This window comes from Bactrocera oleae, chromosome 3 (assembly GCF_042242935.1).
Source record: "Bactrocera oleae isolate idBacOlea1 chromosome 3, idBacOlea1, whole genome shotgun sequence".
NCBI lineage: Eukaryota > Metazoa > Arthropoda > Insecta > Diptera > Tephritidae > Bactrocera > Bactrocera oleae.
The window spans coordinates 35,343,013-35,360,951 of record NC_091537.1 but is presented as its reverse complement, the minus strand read 5'-3'; the positions used below and the strand labels follow the sequence as shown (position 1 = coordinate 35,360,951).

The window sequence follows — 17,939 nt, the reverse complement described above, 5'->3', positions numbered from 1 at the left end:
AACAAAGCTTACACAAACAAGTAAGGAAGGGCTAAGTTCGGATGTAACCGAACATTTTATACTCTCGCAAAGTCAAATGGTATACTCGTTTGAGATTTCTTTGTGGATCTTGCCGCCTTGTTCTATGTTGACCGATATTTTCGGTAAAAGTCAACTATAGGCACTGGGTCCACATATTCAGTACCTAGGGTCTTGAACAGTTTTGGTTCAATTTAGACAATTTTTGGTCACAAGGTGGCATACTTTAAACGTATTATTCACGCAAAGTTTTACCCCGATATAATCATTGTTGCTTGATTTGCATACTGGAAAGTGAAAAAATCAGATGAAATTTAAAATGATGTTATATGGGAAATAGGCGCGGTTGTAATCCGATTTCGCCAATTTTCGCACTATAACATAGAAGTATGAGAAAAATTTTAAACTCGGTTAAGCAGATCCCAAGATATGGGTTTTCACCTAAAAGTGGGCGGTGTCTAATATTGAAAGCGGTTCCTATAAAGTCATCTCATACCATCCAAGAGATAAAATTTAATGTCTCTGGCGTGTTTAGTGCTTGGTTTATCTCGCTTTTAGTATTTTTTAACAGTACCGTTATATGGGGAGTAGGCGGAGTTGTCACCCAATTTCACCCATTTTCACACTGTAGGTAGAGGTGCTAAAAACATTTGCTTCCAATGAATTTTGTTATTATATCTTTACCGGCTTAGAAGATATGCACATTAAACCTATTAGGGGGTGGGCCCACGCCCACTTTAAAAAAAATTTAAACTGCATATACCCTTTCCGAATGTGATCCTGTGTATCAAATAACAGTCTTGTATCTTATTGCGGAGCTTAGTTACGGCAATTTATTTGTTTTTGATTAATGGCGTTTGCCCATCTGAAATACCAACCGTCTTACAGTACCAAGATACATGTATACCAAGTTCCTGATCATTTATATATATCTAACTCGATTAGTTTTAGGTGATACAAACAACCGTTAGGTGAACAAAACTATTATACTATGTAGCAACAGGTTGCGAGAGTATAAAAATGTACACTCCAAGAACGTGGATAAATATTTTTTATTACAATTACAATCCATAAACAATAATAATTCTACTTTTTTAATTATCTGTTAGTATTAAAAATAAGGTTAAATTAGAAAAGCATTACAATAACTTTCTGCGGGACTTTGAATTCGCAAAATCATTGATTGTCGTCGAATGAAATCTTGTTGATTAGTTCTGACTCTATAAAAGAGCTAAAGTGTTTAGCTTTTCTTGACTTAAAGTCGATCGTAGATAATTCTTGACTTTCTTCAAACTTCTTTCACCAGAACAATTTGTTGCTGGTGTACATAAAGCAATACGAGTTGCTATATCCAAGTTTGGATAAATATTTTCTAAATTTTGTTGTTGCAGGAACAAAGACAGACTTTTCGATGATCCAGACTTTGGTTTTATTAAAATTCTTTCAGAGGACAGGTAGGCTTGAAAGTGTACGCATTCCTGAAATAAGTCTGTTTCTAAATCATTAGAATACGTTTCTTCCGAAAAACTGGCTTTTTCTGTCAGACTTGATGGTGGCAACTCATTCATTTTAGTAAGAAATGAAAATTTTCTCGTTAAATCCGTTGTAAGCCTCTTGCCGCTTTGCAAATTCGAAAATCGAAATAAAAATTGTTCGACCAAAATTTGCCGCCCTTTAAAACTTGCCGGCCTAGGCTACAGCCTACTCACCCTGCTGATAAATCCACCGCTGTTTACATGCTTACTTTACAGATTTATATCAGAGATCTTAAAAGAACGAGAAGGTGCAAATCGAATTTTGTATGATATTGCATACTACATAAATGACAACTATTCAGTACTGGGCGAAAAAGGCTCGGAAATATTACTAGATGATTCGGTAAAGAATTCTGAAAGTACAAACAATGAAAATCAGGATAAAGAATAATTCAAACTCAAAATAAATATTAAAGAAAATATTGTTCAAGCGCATGCAAACATTAATGCAAGCTTTCCCTTGACGACAAATGTAAAAGCAGAAATACAAATGAAAAGATGCCACGCAATTATAGAGGAATTTTCTCCAAAATTCGTATATCAACCTGGTAAAATGTTGTAGCAGACGCATTCTCGCGTCTTGAACTAAACAATCCACTTAATCAGAAGATTCGCAGAATGATTCACTCTGCACAGAGTAGTGAAAGTATTCGAATACAGGAAACACAAAAACCTGTAAATCAATTTAAACAGCAAATTATATTATGTAAAAACATATTCATGATTTATGAGCTAATAGAAACTTTTGAAAATAAAAGACATTTAATAGAATGTGATACAGTAGAGAATTGATTGACTATTTTGAAAGAATATATTCAGCCATGGGGGAACTGTGATTCAATGCACTATGGAAGACTTGCATGAAATTCAAGGACTCATTAAGCAAACCTTTCAAAATAAATTTATATATACAAAACTTTTTCCATGGATATTATTAGTATGGAGGATCAGTCCCGAATAATCGAACAAACCCATAATAGAGCTCATCGCAGCTATAATGAAAACATAAAACAAATAGAGAAAATGTATTACTGGCCGAAAATGAGGCAACAATTTAAAGAATATACACGAAATTGTATAACGTTTTATAAAAATAAATATAACCGTAATCCAAAACAGATTCCAATAGGTAAAGCACCAATACCAGAGAAAGAAGGTGAGCCATTGCATATTGATATATTTTACGCTCAAAAATTAAAGTTTATTACGCGTACTCAAAGTTTATAATACTAAAAAATAATAGAAGATAAATCAAATATTAGGGAAAAGATTTTAGAACTTCTTCAATCCTACCCAGATGTGAAACAAATTACACTGGACAATGAACCAAGTTTCACAACACCCCAATTCAAATAATTATTGCAAATACTTAATATCTAAATTTATTTTTGCGATCCAAGACAAATAGCACTAGCTAGATGCATAAAAGCGGAATATTCAGTTTGGTTGCAAAGTTTATGCTTTCACTAAGAAATAGCACTACTAGCTCCAAATTTTTTTTCCCCAAGTTGATACATCTGTCGTGAAAACACATGAAAAGTTACAAGTCATTCTGTCAAATAATACTTTGTTTACAAGCCATTTGAAGTTGACGTGTCAGAGTATTTTTTTAATATGGAAAATATTTGAGTATCGCGCACTGATTAGATTCTTAGTTTTGAAATGTTTAAGAGTAAAGGATATTTAAGAAAAACTGTTACAAGTGTTTAAGGAGCCCTCACCTTCAGAACGCACCGTTGAATTTTAGGCTGGTGAATTTAAACGTGGTCGTACTAGGCATGAAGACGATTCACGCGAAGGACGAGCAAAAATCGCACACCAGAAATCATTGAGCATGCTCATCTTGAAGACCAAAGTTTGACTAAGCGTGAAATCCTTAGTGCCATAGGCATCTCAGACGAACGAGTACTTCATATTTTTCATGGAGAATTACATATGAAAAAGACAACGCACACGTTAATAATTCAACAAAATCTGGATAGAAAACAAATAAGCCTTTTTAATCAGCTGGATTGCAGCACAAGAATATAATTTTTCATCAAGACAATGCAACTGCTCACAAAGGTATTTAAACAATGATAAAATTCAATGAATTAAAGTACGAGTTGCTTGAGCATTCACCAATTCCTTCGTGGAAAGTGTCGAATGAAGAAGCTATTACAGCCGTAGACGGGTATTTTGTACAGCTTCCAGAAGGTCATTATAGGGATGGCATAAAATTATTTGAGGATCATTGGAATAAGTGTATTGAAGTTAATGGAGATTATATTGAATAAAAAAATATATTTCCGTGTAAAAGTGAGGTTAGTGTCATTATTCCAGATGATATTCCAGCAGTCCACAACGAAGATGCTGTAACAATGGATAATCTAGAGAAACTTTTCGAGAGGAAGCTTCAATCCTTTGCAGCAACGCTCGTACCATCCATTGAAGGTAATCTGGCCAGTATCAGAGACGAGGTTAGTAAACTTGCTAAGCAAAACAATACACTAGCTAACGATTGCTCTCACCTTAAAAATAAGCTTACCTCTGTTTAAGAAAAACTTAAAACTCGTCCGGACATATTTATATCTACTGATGACATATTTACTGAGCTGGCGGATTGGAAAAGACGTCGATCCAACGTAATAGCAGTCAATGTCATAGAGTCGACGAAAGTGGATAGCCAGGAGCATCTGGAGGAAGACAAATCCAAAATTCTTGCTGTGATAAGCCTAACATTGCCAGTAACATAACAAACCTCAAATACGCCACCTTGGTCGCCCAACAGCAGTTCGTACTCGGCCACTATTAATAGAAACACCTTCACCAGACGTAGCCTTGAACATTCTAAAGTGCAAGCCAATAGACGATACTGATCGAACACAAGCCCAACAGCTCTACTTAAAAAATCTACGAGTTGAACTTGACTCATTAACTAAGAACGGCGACTCAACAAAAACAATCAAGTACATAAATGGAATTCCTAAGATTGTCAATAAGAGTTTTTGCTCGCTCGCCGAGAAGAGTGTGTCGTATATTGCATCACCGGGTCTTGGCTCCACCCAGCCGTATTAGATGGTGAAATTATCGACAATTCCTATTCAATTTTCAGGAAGGACAGAAGCAATTTAACAAGTGGTTGCACCCGTGGTAGCGGTGACTTTATTGCAATAAAACAACACATTTATGCCAAGCTTATTGTAATTCCAGATAACTGCTTAGAACAAATTTATATCAAAGTCAAGTGCAATAACGCAGATCTTATCATCGACTGCATCTATCTGCCACATCAATCATCGTATGTAGTTTACAAAATACACTGTCAACAGCTGTCCTATTTGAAAAAAAAAACATAAAAATGACAGACTCATTATCGTTGGCGATTCAAATGTATCAAGCAGTACTCCACGCCCTGATTGTGAAAACTTGTTATTTTCCGGCTTAGCATCTGTGGGCTGTACACAACGCAATAACGTCCTCAATGAGCACCATCCACGCCTCCTAGATCTCGGCTTCTCTAGCATAGAAATTAATATCAGTAATACTGAATCTATCATATCCATGGATAAATATCATCCTACATTAGAAATCACGGTAGAACTAGTACCTGAACTCGAACTAGCTGAATTGCCCTCACTTGCATTCAAAAAGGCAGACCACGCGAATCTCAACGCATTTTTCTTAACGACTGACTTGTCGGAATTATATGCTCATGACTTATTAGAAGAAAAAATTAGTTATTTTTACGAAACAATACAAGATGGAGTTTCTCTCTACGTTCCAGTGAACATAAACAGGTCAAATAACTTCTCATATTGGTTTTCCAATGATCTAATCTAGAAAATTAAACTAAAAAAGACAGCACACTCAGTTTTTAGAAGAAACCAGGCAGAACTACAAAAAATTCAGTGATGCCAGAAGAGAATGCAAAGATTTTAGTGCGTCATGTTATAAAAAATATGTAAACAAAGTTGAGCAATTAGTCCTTTCAGATTCCAAAGAATTTTGGAAAATCGTTAGTAACAAGAGAAGAAGCGACAACAGCGAAGTCCCATCTAGTCTAGCGTGGAATAATCGATCTGCTAACACCGGTGAGAAAGCTAGTAACTTGTTTGCTGCTTTTTTAAGAGCGTATATCCTACGGTCATTCAACTTCCTAGGACCATTCAAGCTATTAATCAGCACACACACGACAACCAGCAAATTTTGAATGACCTGGCGATCACTGTGGAAAATGTCAACAAGACACTGCAATCGCTAAATCCCAAAAATGGTGCTGGACCGGACGGTATTTCGAATATCTTTCTTAAAAATTGCGCAACAGGACTTAGTGATCACATATTTTCAACGCTTCTTTGCAGCAAGGTATTTTTCCCACAGAGTGGAAGCCGTAATTCGTCACTCCTATTCATAAAGACGGACTCAGAGCTGACGTCTCTAATTACAGATCCATATGTCTCCAGTCAGCAAAGCTTTTTGTGAAACTAATTCTTCCTTAACTGACTCAATTCTTCTCCGAGATTAATACGACTAAACAACATGGATTTGTTGGTGGAAGGTCTACTACTTCAAACTTGTTTACTTGTGTTAGATATATCCTGAATGCAATGAATAATGGATGTAAGGTGCATGCTGTCTATAATGTTTTTAGTAAGGCTTTTGATAGAGTCAACCACGACATTCTACTACAGAAGCTTAGCGCAATTGGTGTGTGAGGTAACGCCATAAAATGGATTAGCTCAGGTCAATCGGTGTCAAGTTTAGCTTAGAATACCTTCTCTATGTCGACGACCTGAAGATCTACAGAAGAATCGTAAATAACTCAGATTCTAATGCTCTCCAACAGGATTTGGACCAGCTCTCTACGTTGTGTATCAATAACAAATTGGATTTAAACATAAAAAAGTGTGCCGCTATATCTTTCTCACGTTCACATACTAATACTTCGACTGACTATAAGCTAGTTAATAATAAAGTCACTGAAGTTGAACACATCAAGGACCTGGGAATTATTATGAACCATAAGTTTACTTTTACTAAACACACTGATACAATTATCCAACAATCTCACAAGATGTTGGGCCTCATCACCAGGTCCTGTAGTGACTTCTCCAATCCTCACACGCTGATTCATCTTTATTATTCGCTTTTTCAACCAATATTGGAATATGGTTCAGTTATTTGGTCTCCATATACTGAATTCGTGATTAATCGTATTGAGAAGGTCCAAAGAAAAATGTGCAAGACTCTAGCATATCGATATGCCCAACCATCACATGGCTGCTCACCAATAGAGATCTGTCGCTACTTTTAAATTAATAGCCTTAGTTCTCGACATCAAATTGCAGACCTAGCATTTTTCTTTGAAATAGCCAACGGCATCATCGATGCGTCCGACATCCATAATAGTGTTGAATTTGCTCCAGCCAACCTGCATTTAAGACGCAAACGTTTACTCAAAAAAATTCATTCAGCTAAAAACTATGTAGTGTACGGCCCTCACAATCGCATTGCTACTCTCGTCAACTCTCTACATAACGACATAGATTTCTATGGTGGATAATGCAGCAATTTCATCACCGCCCTAAAGAGCAAGCTGCTTGACTACCATTAGTCAATTAATTAACCAATCTAGGAAACCAGCTGTCAATCATCCAACGTGTTAAATCTTACAAACCTGCTTGTGTATCTATGTACTATCCCTCTTATATTACAATACTTATAAAATTTTACATTTTTCTTTTATATTGCCGATAAGCGTTTGTTTAATAAATAAATATTTTGAAAAAATAAAAGCATAAAAAAGTGGAGATTTTTATAGCAGTCTACATTATGGGAAAGAGAATTATAACAATCCACAAATTAACACTGAGGAAATATATCTAGAAATACTAATAATTGAAACTTTATCAGACCATATTAGACAAAAAAAGAGAAATAAATGAATTAGGAACACTTTATAAATGGACAGTGGAAACTCCAGACCATGACGATTTCGTAAAAATTAACTAGATTCTAGATGAACTAATAATAAATAATAACAAACAATTTACAACAAATTCAGAAATTGTTGTAATAATAACAGAATTAACTGATACCGTAAATAATATTGGAGGTGATACTACAACCAGAACAATTAAAAAGAAAAGAAATCAATATATTATAGTATTCATGAATTACAAAACATAATAAATACAGGAAAATTTGATAAAATAAGGATTTCGAATCCAACTATTTTACATTATGAAGAATAAAAAATATAACATCTTACCAACACGGTAAAGTTACCATTATAGATCTAATGGATATTTCAAAAAGCTCAAAAAAAATATATAATTATTTATAATTTGTATAAAATATCCGAAAATAAAATGAACATGTAAAAATTATGATGTAAGAGCAGAGAACTTAAAAGAACGAGAAGGTGTAGGTGTACGTTTGTTAATTTGAACCGGGAATTCATCTCAACGAGGTAACTCACTCTGTGAAATATTAACATTGTTTTAATTTTAGCAGAAAGGAATCTGAAGTATTACAGCGTTGTCAACATGATCAATCAGGGAATATTACTGATCAACCAGGGAATGAATGAATGATATGTGTACTTTTTTAAATTTGTTATTTTGGAACATTAAATTAAATTTAATTAAAAAGATTTATAAAAGTAAGTATAGTAAATGCTTATGTCTTATTTTCTTTTGTTAAAAAATATTTTTAATATACTAAATTTGAAATAAAATCACATTAAGTGCTTTATTACTAGTCTATTGCATAATCCCTTAGCATTAAAAGCATAGAAGATCTCATATCATAGTTTTATCGATAAATTTACACAAAATTGTCATTTCGCAGCGCAGAAAAAGTCTGGTACAAGTAGTAAAATGGGAATTTGCGTTTAAACCATGAGTAAAAGTGTCGGAAAGTTATAGTTTTACTTGTTTTCGTAAAAGTAGCATTTTTAAACGATTTTTGTTAATTTTATTAGATCATCGATTCTCGTCTAAAAGAAAACAAACGGATCCTCTGAAGGGAAAATAATGGTTAAACTTTTAAACATACCGTGAAATCAGTCGAATAGTTTGAAGAACACACTTTTCCATAAAAAGGTTAATAAAAAATTACATACATACTAGCTTTTTTATATCTCGGCCCGTCCAGGGCGGGCAAAAATACTAGCAAAGCGTGAAACACGTAACCATATGACAGAAAATATAAAGCGAAACTCCCGACTTATTGCAACCAAACTCGCTCAAATGTTTAAGAAAACTTTAAGGAATCCCTCTGCACTGACACAACTCGCAAAATTAAAAAAGGCAGGGGAGTTTTGGAAGAAAGTTTTTTTGTCCAATAAAAACAAGTTTTGGGTCTATACTGTGAAGCACGGTGGTGAAGAAGCAATGATATGGGGGTGCATAGCTAGTAAATACAATATGTGGGCCAAATAGAATTTATAGAGTCCACCATGGTTAAATATGCACATCTTAATATCTAAAAAATAAATTTGAAGAAAAGAATTGGGTCTTGGAAGTGACTACAATTCTACAGCGACCCGAAGCGTACAGCATAGACATAGTTAGGCTTTGGTTACTCTACCACGTTCCCAAGCAGCTTCAAACACCACCAGAAACACCAGATTTGAATCCTAAAAAGCACCTATGGGATTCACTGGAACGTAAAATCCACCAACGAACTATTATCTTTAAGGATATGCTCAAGGATGTGCTGAATGAGGAATGGGCTGACATCCCTTCGACAGAAACCTTTGAGCTTGTCTATTTCGTACCAAAACCTCTAGCGGAAGATTTAAAACGCATCCTTTTTCTGCCTAGCGTGTGTACACATATGTAAATGTATCAATATGCCTAGTGTATGTACACATATGTAAATGTATCGATATGCCATTTGTTAAAAATGAAGCATTCACCCAAGCGACAAAAAAAAAACGCAGACGCACCATCATTGACTAATAAGATTTGAGCAAACTTGCGACATATTTTCTAAGTATTTCATATTACAACGACAACAAATTCATTCATAAGGAACGCGCGTATGCTACAAAACAAAGTGCGATCGTTCATAACTCTGCACTGCGCTCTTTTTTCTGTGCGTCTGGTCAATCACATTTGGTTTTCATATGGAATTCCAACTCGCAAATCGCGAGGATGACAAAAATAAAATTGAATTGAAATGATTTTATAAAACGAAGATCAGCCAAATTTAATTTTACAATTTGTAGAGCCTGCACTGAAAATCTTACCATCAACCCTCCGCATTTGCATGTTGCCCATAAGCTGTTTCCTCACGACGATGCTAAAAATTAGAAATTGAAGAATTTGTATGATGTTCCCTTCAAAAAGGAGAATTTGCAACATGACCTCTTAGTGGCTTAATATATTATTTCAATTTATTTCATATTATGCACTATATATTGCATTAAATTATACAATTTCTATCCACTTCAAAACCAGCATAAGTAACTTTTCAACAACAAAGCACTGCTAAAAAGGACAAACATGACAGAAAAATCGTTACTTTTATGGGAGCAATCGCTCTCATCACGAAAGAAATGCCCCACGTGGCAACAAATGAAAGACTTTCTAACTACCCAGTACGAAATCGCTGAAAGGGTAGACAAAAAGCTAATTAAAACAAAAAAAAAACAACACGACCAAAAAAGAAGCTTCAATAGACCCCAAGCTAGTAGCAAAAATAAATTAAACAGAAGCTTTTACAAATCTCAGTCGTTCACATCCGAACAAAATAATCATACGTCATGCGAACTATGCACGAGAGGGCATAAACCTCAATATTGCGAGAAGTTTAAAAACTTTAAAGTTAACGAACGAAATAATTTGGTCAGATCAAAAAGGTTTTGTACAAATTGCTTGTCACATGCGCATAAGTTTAAAAATTGCAAAAGTTCAATTGCTTATATTGTCACAAAAGACACCACTCAATGCTTCATTACAGCAAATTTCCCATATCACCCCAAAGAAGCGCTTATACAAAAAGAACCACAGGTTTAGTGGTAACAACAACTCCCAAAAACCGAAATCCCAAAAATTGCCAAAAGACACCATGTTGCTCAAAGGCACAAAAAACTCAAACGCTACACAGCGAAATACAAAATAGGGTATTACTACGCACAGCAGTCATCTCCATCGAACACCGAGGAGAACTGTTTAAACTTAGGGCCTTAATAGACCAAGGATCACAACGATCTTTCATAGCGTCTAGGGCTCAAAATAGGCTACAACTGCCAACAAAACTAGCCAATTTTGAAATCACGGGAATGGGCGGAAGAGTAGTCCAAAACTCAAATAAAATCAGCCCCATTACCCTAATTTCCCCCCAAACGGATAAGCACATACAAGCAGAAGCTATAGTCTTACCGCAATTTACAAATATGCTTCCAAGCTATCACATAAATAGCAAGCATTGGCAAAAGGTTTCACACCTAAAGCTAGCAGATCCCAACTGCAACACCCCCGCTCAAATAGACATTCTATTAGGCAGCGATCTCATACCTCAGATAATACTCGAGGGTGTTGAGAAAATTTCAAACAAACTATTGGCACAAAATACTATTTTCGGCTGGATCCTAAGTGGACTAGTTACAGAACCAGTTTCCACAACAAAAACTCAAGTTGACGAATACTCTAAAGAATACCTTCATTCACAATTAAGGAAACTTCGGGAGTTAGAAAAACGCCCCCTGATATCAATTACAACCCCAGAAGATCAGTATTGTAAAGACTTCTACAAAGCCACAACTACTCGATCAAATAATGGCCGGTACGTCATACGACTACCACTAAATTCCCAATGTTCCAACACTCTACGAATTGGCAGAAAAAATGAAGTCAGAGTCCTTTCTGACAAGATCAGGTTTAAAAACACAAATATGTAACTAACCGCAGGATGGCTCCAGCCAATAATGATACAAAAATCCTGCTTCAAAAATCTATGTGGCGCGCTACTACTTGCTAAAATCGCACTTAACATAACATATAACAAAATTGTCCTAAGAAAGCTGAAAAATCGACACCTCTATAGTGCCTGATAGTTGACAAAATTTTTATAATGTATAAAACTTCAAAAATAAAGTTAAGGGATCACCATATTTATAATGTGATACAGTGTCGCACCCAGACTTACAAAAGCAAAGGTCGCACTTATCGCAACTATCTAAGCGCTCATCAAACGGGTAGTTTATGGGAAACACTTGTAAAAGTTGTAAATCTCACTTCAAAAAAGTGAGTGAAAATCACAAATCTCACTCTCGCAAGATCCCTGCTCAAGGTTTCAAAGGAGCACCCATTCTGGCCATATCTGAGCCAGGCGTGGAGTCGCTAACCGTAATAAACCGATGGTAAAGAAATTTTAAACAAACAATACAGATAATAAAATTATAAAAGAAACAACCGCAATACAATAAGTATGAAAAGCACATACAACCTCAAAACCCGCAAAATTAAGTTACATATCTTTTGCACGCACCGCAAAATGCATACCGAATATGCGTTCTGCCCATACAAGTAAATATGGATATAACTTTATCACCATGTATGCCGCGCCCTCGGCTAATCAACCAGCAGTACGCCGAAATACATGCAATATAAGCATATACGTGTAATACTAGGCAAAATATTCGCCTAGGGGGCCCAGGATGTTTAAATGAGTTTTAACTCCCTCCTCCAAGTGCACCGCTCTACTCGGGAAAACTGACACACCTTAATGAAACTCACCACACCTGTGAACACTCAAGGAATTTCACCCCACACCAGATGACACCGCTCCAGATGACACCACACAGGACAACACAACATGCCATTCTCATTCGCTATATATTATTCGTTTCGTCCACAGGCCTGAGCGCCAAGTCAACATTTTTGATACGAAAGCTCCTGTGTGCAACTTTTCGATCGTCCGCCGTCATCGTTAACCTGCGAAGTGAACATCGTTTTTTTCGACTCTTTCTCTGCGGAATATTTAATTTAATTTGTTAAAGTTCAATTTACTTGTATTAAAAGATTTTAATAAATTTTAAATTTGTAAACTTTTTTCATCACATTCTCCTTGCTTTATTCGGAAATAAGTGTTAAAGGCTTTGTGCAAATTAGTATCAATTTATTCATGTTTCATATTGGCGCTGTTTGGGGGTGAACTTGAAAATGTGTTGTATTAGTTAGTTGAACCCTTTTTTGATTGTGTTTTGACATTCACTTTATATAAATTCGTTTGTTAATATGTTTTTTTTTTTTTTTTTTTGTATTTTACTGCACTTGTTAGACCTATATGTCAGGCTATTGGTGATTTTTTTTTTTTTAAGTTGGCTTTGTATATTTTAAAATATTTGTATATGTAGCCACGCATGTACATATGTATGTACATATATTTTTTTTTCCGTGTCACTGCACTTTTTGGCTTTTTAGCTCACTGCTCTCTTCCAATTTATATATTTCATATAATTTTTGTATATGTTTCCTAATAGTTTTTATTTTATTTTTTTATAACAATCCGAAGGTGCCTTTCAGTAAAGCTCGAAGGACCATGAATAAATTGATACTAATTTGCACAAAGCCTTTAACACTTATTTCCGAATAAAGCAAGGAAAATGTGATGAAAAAAGTTTACAAATTTAAAATTTATTAAAATCTTTTAATACAAGTAAATTGAACTTTACCAAATTAAATTAAATATTCCGCAGAGAAAGAGTCGAAAAAAACGATGTTCACTTCGCAGGTTAACGATGACGGCGGACGATCGAAAAGTTGCACACAGGAGCTTTCGTATCAAAAATGTTGACTTGGCGCTCAGGCCTGTGGACGAAACGAATGATATATAGCGAATGAGAATGGCATGTTGTGTTGTCCTGTGTGGTGTCATCTGGTGCGGTGTCATCTGGTGTGGGGTGAAATTCCTTGAGTGTTCACAGGTGTGGTGAGTTTCATTAAGGTGTGTCAGTTTTACCCGAGTAGAGCGGTGCACTTGGAGGAGGGAGTTAAAACTCATTTAAACAACCGACATTGCCGAAAGATTGTCGTCGGCAGTTGTCATTTGGTTTTTTTTTTCAATATTTTGTCAGAATTAAATTTTTTGCGCACCGTCTTTGCGCGATCTCGCCTTTACTTCCATCGCATGCCACCATGAGCAGAGGCGTTTCATCTGTGGTTGTACTATGATAGCGATTGATTTGTATGTAGGAATACATATTGTAATATTATATTAAGGGGTTATTTTCCTAATACGTACGTAAGAATATAAATACACACAAATTTATACTAATTTCAAATTTTTACATAAAATTGATTAATAAAAGAAATAGCTGACATAATTTAGTGGCAATGGACCTCCTGACATCCCCGCATTTGCGATCATTCAACTTGCTTCGTTGTAAGTCCCAGTTCATACGCAGACTCTTTTGTAACCCAAACCGGTTTATTGTGGACGAGGAGGAAAGACGAAGAGACCGTACCACTCGTGCTCGGGTGAATGAAAAACCTCTTTCAAGTTCTTAAGGTGTTCATCGAAGCTATTACCCAACACGATGATATCGTCGAGATATACCAAATAGGTTTCCAGTGTAATCCTTTTAATACCTGGTCCATAAGTCTCTCAAAGTTAGCAGGAGTATTACATAATCCAAAGGGCATTAAGGTAAATTGCCATGGCTGAAAGCCGTCTTATCTTTGTCCTGTTTGTTTACCTCCACTTGTCAATAACCATTTCTCAAATCAAGTGTTGGGAACCATTTTGTGCTTGATAACGAGTCCACGAGGTAGTGGATAGCTGTCTTTCCTCGCTACATGATTCAACCTTATATATTCCACACAAAACCTCATGCTCCCAGCTTCCTTCTTCACAAGTACTACAGGTGAACTCCATGGAAGCGCTGATGGTTCAATTACGCCGCTTTTGCTCATTTCACGTATGGTCTAGCTTACAACTTCACGTTTTGCTAGTGTAACGTTTCGAGGAGCAGGCGGATTGGTCTTATATCACCTGTGTTAATTAAATGTTTCACAACTTTGGTTATTCCTGGTTTGGAATCGTCTTATCAAATATTAATGAGTATCTGAGAAGAAGTTGTTTAGCCTTATTTTAATGGTTTGCCTCTAGTTCCTCGGTCCATGCGTTGATTTCGCTCGATATGTCGTTTTCGTCCATGGAATCTTCCTCAAGACATATTTCGCAATTTATTACGGCATCAATCTCTTGACACTGCCCTAATATAGTTCCTCTGCAAAATTTGATTGGTGTTTTTCACTCATTATGTACTCTTACTGGAACACGTTTATGTTGTCTTGGCATAGTTAGGGTTTTGCTTTAGTAAGTAAGTTTGATGTAGATTCTTTTGTGGTCTCAACAATCCACAACTTGTTTGGCCCATAGTGTCCATCTATTTCTGCCCAAATCTGCTTCTGATTTCGGTGGAATTTGCTGGCTCTCTGTTGTTATCACTCGTCTAACGTTGTACTTATTATCGTAACCGAACATAAGTGGCACTTACATATTTGTATAGGTCATACTTATTTATGTCAATTTTGATTCCTTGATTCACTAGAAGTCTACTCCAATTATGACTTCATCGACGATATCTGCCACTAAAAAATTATTTAACAAGACTACCTTTCCAATTACGATCTCGCACGTTACTTTTCCGAGAACTTGGGTATCTTCTCCAGTACACAGTACGCAACTATGCCCCAGCTAAGGGTCTCACTTCTTCATCAACCAGGGCAGATCGTATTATGGAATGTTTACCGTTTACACATCCACTAATGGTAACGTTACTCTTATTCCTACTTATTTGTGAAATGGAGATTACAGGCATTTGCGTGCGCGAGTGCACCCCGTGCCCTTTTCGGCTGGCTCGCTATAGATTGACGATTGGTTGGATTTGACATTTGCTTGATCTTCTTCAGCTTTGCCTTTACGTCCAACTCGATTATTGGACTAGTTACAGTTGCCTGGAATATGACCATTTTTTCCACATTTAAAGCATTTAACCGAACCATCCTTTTTCTTACGCGTTTCTGTGGATTTTTTCAGTGCTTTCTGCTTGTTCTCAATTTTTTCAGTAATTGGTTCACTCAAGCGTGTTCTTCTATTTCTACTTTATGAGATTTAAATGTTTGACTACTAAGCAGGGATGCAGTTTCCTGTGTCAGAGCATACGAAACGGTTTCCGCAAGCGTCTATTTTGGACATTCTAACGTAGCGAAGCGAGTAGTGTTATCTCTTATTCCATTGACGATGGTCTAAATTTACGTATCCTTGATGTATTCCTTGAACCTTTCAATCTCTGTAGAAAACTCATGCAGAGACTCATTGGCTTTCTGGCGGCAATTTCGCAACTCGATATGGAAGATCTGCTTCCTGTGCTCACTACCATACAATCTTTCTTATGCACCCATTAACGTTTCATAACTACTCGCCGCGCAGTTTGGAATGGTCTGTAATATCTCCGCTGCAGATCCTTTTAATGCAACGAACAATGCAGCAACTTTATCTTCAGCGTTCCAAATTTCCAAAAGTTTCGAATTAAAGCTTAAAAACGTGGAACGGGACAGTGCCATCAAAGGATGGAGGTTTTACCTTGGCAGAAGCTGTTGATACAATTGGCCGATTTAATTGTAGCTCGCGGAGACGATCTTTCAATTCATCCATCTGAGTTTTAATTTTATCCCGCTCTTCCGAAATCTGTGAGGACGCTTCTGCTATTTGTGAGGTCACCTGTGCTGATATACGTACATCTTGCTCTGCGAACTGCTCTTCCAACCGCGTTTCTTACGCGAACAATTGGGATTGTTGTGTCAACATTTGTGATGACACCTCTGCTATTTGTTGGGTTATACGTGTATCCTGGTCTTTAAATTGTGACGATATTTGCGTTGACATCTGAGACATACGTGTATTCTCCATCTGCGATATTGCAGCAAAAAATCATGTTTATGTTCACCATCTCTGACGAGCATTGAGCCTCTTTCTTTTCTTCTATCTTTGTTGTCTCTTCCTCTAATTCCATGTGAAAGACATATTCCTCAACATTAATGTTTTCCGCCTCCATGGCCTCTCTCAACCGTGATTCAGTTTTTAATCCATTGGTCGCCAAACCACGTTGCTCCAGCTCCTTTTTCAGTTGTGGAATCTTCAGATCGTTAAACTTGGCCATTTTCAAATAATTATCTCCTTGGAAATTTATTTGACAATCCCACATCTGACAGCAATTGTAACAGATTTCTCAATAAATCGTCAACATGTAACTTGAGTTCGATCACTGGATTGTTAAATTAAAGTCCCAATTTAATGGCTATACACTTATTTTTATTCCACCAACTTATCACTTATTGCTCGATATTCGAGTTTACAACTTATTGTTTATAGCTTAACTGCTTTTTACACGGCGACACTCTAATTAGAACTGTGTCTGCTGCGAAATCCGGCAGCCCTTATATAGTAAATTTTTAACAAAAGCTCGCTACTAGAACATTCTGGCAACTACGAATTCACTGTCTAGTTGCTTCTGGCAATTTATCGTCGATTCTGATTTGTTCTGGTATTCGTGTTCGCCACAATATTAACAACTAAAGTTTCAAACGAGTACCTTAATTTAAAATTAAGGGAATTTTGGAGTTCGATCACTAAGTTTCAATTACAACCCCAGAAGATCAGAATTGTGAAGGCTTTTACAAAGCCACAACTACTCTATCAGATAATTGTCGTACGACTACCGCTAAAGACAGAATTTCCCAACATACTGGGCCTTTGTCATTCCCGCACCTCAGCAAGCTCACCAACATATACCACTACTAGCTCCAAACTGTTTTTTTCTCAAGTTGGTAAATCTGTCCGCAGAACACGTGCAGAGTAACATGTCATTATGCCAATTAATTCTTTGTTTACCAGCCATATGAAGTTGACGTGTCAGAGTATTTTTTTAATAAGGAAAATATTTGAATATCGCGTAGTGATTATATTCTTAGATTTAAAAGGTTTAAGATCAAAATAAATTTATGAAAAATTGGTAGAAGTGATAAGGAGTCCTCACCTTCAAAACGCACCGTTGAATTTTAGGCTGGTGAATTTAAACGTGGTCTTACTAGGCTTGACAACATATTTGACATGAAGAATTACATATGAAAAAGCTGTTTGGAAACGCACACGTTAACAAGGCACTGCAACTACTCACAAAGGTGATTTAACCAAAATAAAGTTTAATGAATAAAAGTAAGAATTGGTTGAGCATCCACCATATTCATCAGATTTGCCCCCAGCGACTACTACCTCTTCAGAAACCTAAAACAATTAATTTTTCGTCGAATGAAGACGCTATTACAGCCGTAGACGGGTATTTTGCAGAGCTTCCGGAAAGTCATTATAGGAATGGCATGAAATTAA

General features: G+C 36.2%; 1 pseudogene; it reads right to left on the bottom strand.

Annotated features, from left to right (window-relative positions):
- Positions 1–15,362: 15,362 nt before the first annotated feature.
- Positions 15,363–16,727, bottom strand: LOC138856407 (uncharacterized; annotated as a pseudogene).
- Between the last annotated feature and the right edge of the window lie 1,212 nt (positions 16,728–17,939).